Source organism: Ornithodoros turicata, chromosome 2, assembly GCF_037126465.1.
Source record: "Ornithodoros turicata isolate Travis chromosome 2, ASM3712646v1, whole genome shotgun sequence".
Lineage (NCBI taxonomy): Eukaryota > Metazoa > Arthropoda > Arachnida > Ixodida > Argasidae > Ornithodoros > Ornithodoros turicata.
The window spans coordinates 15,671,293-15,676,437 of NC_088202.1; the positions used below are offsets into that span (position 1 = coordinate 15,671,293).

The 5,145-nt window shown below is 46.1% G+C and overlaps 1 long non-coding RNA gene across 1 annotated transcript; it reads right to left on the reverse strand.

Annotated features, from left to right (window-relative positions):
• Positions 1 to 980: 980 nt before the first annotated feature.
• Positions 981 to 4,369, reverse strand: LOC135383147 (uncharacterized). Its single transcript, XR_010419694.1, has 3 exons — positions 4,268 to 4,369; positions 3,104 to 3,212; positions 981 to 1,077 (listed from the first exon to the last, which is right to left on the reverse strand). It is a non-coding gene; the product is annotated as an uncharacterized LOC135383147 (long non-coding RNA).
• Between the last annotated feature and the right edge of the window lie 776 nt (positions 4,370 to 5,145).

The following is a 5,145-nucleotide window of genomic DNA, read 5'->3' on the forward strand; positions in this document are numbered from 1 at the left end:
TTCGTCTACCCAACGTCCCCCCCTCGACAATGCTGGCTGACGATAATCCATTTACGAGCAGCTAAGTAAGCTTTTGTTTTGGTCTCCAAGGCCATGCCCTAAGTCCGTTGTCCATGAAAGTAAAGAGGAGAGAGGGAGCGCTACAGTGCGCGTGCGCGCCGCATGGTTGGTGGATGGATACGGTCAAAATGTTCCGCGCGGTTTTTCCTGTGCTACGGCTAGAAGGCGACACAGAATGACGCGGTTTACGGAGCTTTGAGACGGTATTTATCCGTACTCACGTTTCATGCTTTTTTATAAAAACGGAAAGTGGTAGACATGTAAATTTGATGTCTATCGATTCCTGAAATATTTCCAGAGAAAGTAAATGGAAAATGTTTTAGTCGAAAATTTGTTAAAAACGTCATATGCATACAGAGAGAATGGTACTTTGCGAGGAATTATCGATTTTAGGCCTGCCAATACCACATTAAAGAGGCTGAGGAGTTCAGAAGAAGGACAAAATTGACGGACAAACAGCGAAGAGTAGGACGAGATGAGGCAGACTACGAGCGGATATCAGCAGGCGAACTTTCCGTCTCGTCCTGTTCTTCGTCCATTTCTCCCTTCTTCTGAACTCCTGCATTCGGAGTGCATTCGGACCAGCGGCATGGCTGAGCGGGTTAACGCGTCCCGCTCGTTGGTGTAGCCAAGGCCGTCCGATGACGGAGAGGTAGTGGGTTCGAATTCTGCCACCGGCTGTGCTGTCTCAGGTTTTTCATGGGTTTTTCGAAGACTTTCCAGACGAATGTCGGCACAGTTACCCCTGAAGTCGGCCCAGGACGCATACTACCCCCCGTCCCCTACGCCTTCCTGCTGTCCCCTCTCCATCTGTCCACATCTGTATACCGCTCCTAGCCACAGTTGCTTCACGGCGCTAACACGGAATAAACAAGTGCATTCGGTCGTCCCGCGCTTCGTAAGACACACAAACACTGAAATTGGACAGAATGCTTTAATCACAACGTTTCAAGGCTCTTCAATGCATAACCAAAGGTCTGAGCATACACAACCAGGACGGCAATTCCATTCTTGGCACTGAAACAAACAACAAATAACAGGTAGTCCAGCAGGGGTTCGTGGGCGTACGCGTCGCCATATTGAAAAATCTCAAGTGGATCCAGTGAACCGGGAAAATTGTGAATGAGATGTAGTGGAATCCCTGGATGTGTATCCGATACATCGATTCACAAAAAGTGATTTCCTAAACACGTGTTAAACATCACACGTCGCGACGCCCACAGCTTTTCTTTGCATTTTACAAGCGCAAGACACACGCACACGGAACGCAAACCGCAGAATACCTGTCCTTAACACGCGCGCTTCCAATCACGTAAGCAGAGAAGATACGTTTGTGAAATTATTTTTAGTGATAACGAAGAGTTAAACAGTGATTACATTTTTGATGATCGATGTCATGCGCGCAACGTTAGCATGAAGATCGTGACGCCCTGGTTAATAAATGCTGATGATTCGTGAGTTTGCGTCGCGGGACAACTATATGATCATGAGCGATGCCACAGTCGTCTCCCTTTCCGACTTGTTTTGCCCACATGGAGACGTTTTTTAAAGGTGACGTCCAGACAAAAACGCAGATGAACTGAAGGTGCGATCAGAAGAGTGGGTGCCTGAAATATATGTAACCGAATATTTCGTTTGGAAACAGTCAGAAACATTAGAAAATGAATTTAATATGATTTTGCAGCCTGGCTGCGCGCTTCCGGCTGAATTCAGGCAACAGTGTGCGGACTCACGTCACTGGAGTCCGTTGTGAAAGCAGACTGTACGTAACAAGATGCGGGCTTCCAAGTCTGCTGCTGAACAGTCGCTAGAAACATCTACGTTCATACCTTCGGCGGTATCGGATTGCCACCAGCCTGGCGACGCCGTCAACTGAGCAATTGGGAATCTCGCTGGCAATGCCAATTATGCCACCGGAAGAGGCGAATCAGGGAAGGGCCATTTCAACCGGAAACTGGCAGATGGTTTGGAACTCGATGTTTTCGAAGTTTTATAAAAAAAAACACGAACTCATTTTGTTACACTTTTTATAGGTTAAATTAAATTTAATTAAAACTAATTTAATTAACACATTAAATTTATAATTCCGGATTCCTCGTGGACACCACTTCTAACGTGCGCTGAACTCTCAATAGACTGCGCACTGTATTTAACGTCTTTTGCGGAAGACGGCATGTCTATAAGCAACTTATATCCCGCCAACAAGATGCTGGCTGTCGTCGGTCTGGTTTGAACCCGCAACATAAGAATCAGTGGTCCGCAATAGATGTGATCGTTAACCTGCTTGCTTGCTTCTTAAGAGTTCAGAGAGGTCAGTCAACACATGACTCTAGGAGGCTCGTTTGCCCTGAGTCAATTTCCTTGTGCGTCAGTTTTTGAAGGCTCGTCTTGGACCGTGTACCCACTGAAGTTTCAAAATGCCACACCCAGGGCGCGCTTCGGCATCGCGTGTTGTATGCAGAGATTCCCGCAACGTGGTACAACTGCCACCGCGGCTGATAAAAGTGTCTCACTGCCCTCATCCAAACACCACCTAGAGACAACGCCTGATCGCTTGAGCGACGAGACGCAACAATTAAGACTCCACCAATCACGATCGTGCTTTCAGCGCCCGTATCTATGGAGACGAGCCACCATCAGCCGCATGGGCAGCCACTGGTATCCGCAGAAAGCCTGTGTTTCAGAATCGACTTCGGCGATTTGGTGATACCTTGGCTGGCGGCTGCGACTGGTAGGCTTTATATGTTTAAGTGTGAAGGAGCGAGAAGAAGCATTAAGCTGGCTTTCTGCGTCTAGGTTGCGTTGGCTCACAGCGTTCATGATCAGGCTGTAACAGAATCACTTCGTATTCATTTGAGTCATCCATATTTTAATTGCGATGAAGGAAGCGCTTTGGGGGGGGGGGCGACTTTCGAAAATCGTCTCGCAGCTATAAGTTCTACAAGCTGCCTAGGTGTGTTAACTCTGCTGCATGTACTGCCAGTGGCAGCACCTGTGTCTTCACATCGGTTCACAACAGTTTATTTGCTCGTGTAATACTGACCGGACCATTGCAGTATGCACCCAATCGACCTCTTCCAAAGAGCGTTTGATGAAGGCTTCGCCCTTGAGTTCTGCTATGACCGGGATCTACGCCCTGCAGCTCCTGCTGACTGCAAAAGATACAGTGGTGTTATGACGACGTATGAATGGAATGTCCGCTAAAGGAATGCGTTTTTTTTTGTCCGTACTACGTCGGCATATAAGCCCACATACGATTTCTTTAAATAAAAGATTACGTATCTCAAATATACTTTTCGGGCTTTCTGGCTTATCTACGGTAGTCGTAGACAGAAAACGGATAATAGCGGATGTGGTTTTCGGAGAGAATAAATAAATATTAATCGACCGACAATTTTTCGGAGCAGACAGAGCCTTGAAAGGGGTGGCATAAAAAGCAGTATGTAAAAGGTACACCGCGAATTTAAAAAATAAAAGCAGAAAAAGTCTCCTGCATGTGAATTCCAACGCGAACGAATTCAGCAGTAACTAAATGGGTATGTGCCAGCACCACCTCTGCCGGTAAAGACACTTTCTGCAATGGGGATTGTGCTAAGGTACAATACGAGATTCCGAGAAGCAAGTAGTGTTACCTTGATAAAAGACTGATAAAAGAGAGAGGACGCTGACAAGCTGGTGCATACTTGAAGAAGGAGGAACCAGAGACACGGAGGAGATAGGGACGGACACAAAAATTCTCAAACACAGCAAATACTTTATTGACAACAACCCACTATATATTCAAAAACCTCCGAAGGGGAGGAAGAGGAATGAGAGAGGGTTGACTAACACAATTGCCTCGTGTGGCTATCTCTACAGATTCACGAAGCATTCTTCGCCAGGTCACTCTTTCCCTACGCAAAACAGAGGTTTCCGCGAAGAGGGCTTCACAGTTGTTACATTCCCGGAGATATTGAACTAATTCGCTTGACACGTGGGTCCTTTCTGTGCTAAGGGCATGTTCCCTAAGACGGTCATTCAGACAGCGTCCTGTTTGACCCACATAGCACATGCCACAAGCAAGGGGTATACAATAGACCCCTGAGTGGTTACAGGAAACAACCGGATTACGGTGGTGACATTACAACCACGGTTCACAGAGGAGAAGGGGCAAAGCTTGCTTAATTTGCAGACATTTGAAAAAATCTTAATGCCAAAATAGTGTTACCTTGCAGCTGTCCCAAGGACGACGAAAATGGTGAGGGTTAGCAGCAAAGTCATGGCTGTTTCTCGATGTCCTTTCAACTACCGTATTCCTACAGCTAACGTATTACAACATATTTATATCACTTACCGAATTCATACGTCGGGCGTTCATTAATGTCCCCATTATGAAGTATGCTCGGTTCGTAATTGATTGTAGAAAATTAAAACACGCATGCACAGCCTATATCTCACGTTCAATATAATAGATTCACGATGGCCGTAATTTATTTTTGTCAAGCCGTGCCTGGCAGGTATAACCGAATCACCTGTGTGTCAATAGCACTATAGAAACATTTGTGCCAGGGATGAAAGTCCTTTCGCGTGTATGAGAATTCGTAGCTCAAGCTCTTTGTACCTGCGTATGCGCACAGAACACGTGTTACACGTGTCACTCTATCGGGCGCATAAAGATACTCGCGAATATAGTTCGTACACGGAGCACTTTGGATGTTCGCAGCAGCGAAGGAATAATAGCGACCCCAACGAGCGAGTAATCAATTAACGAGCATGTGGGGAAATTCGAGACTTCTCATTCCTCAAAGGAAACCTTCGTAGTCTATGTGGTCAGTATACAGTTGAGTTTACATGCAAAGAGAGTGGCCCCTAAGCTGAGCGAATTGCGTATATTTTGTATTCTAGAGAAATCACTACATTCACTTAGCGGCATTGGCCAGGACCAAGACTGCAGCATATTCCACTTCTACAATGGTTCCATCACCGCTTGTTCACAAAGGGAGCTTTCGAAGATGATCAGCCATTTGCCAAATACAGTGAATGGCTGCACTCTTGGTAGTGTCCGTAATAACAATATTTTGCCTGTTCGACATGTATTCCTTTCCC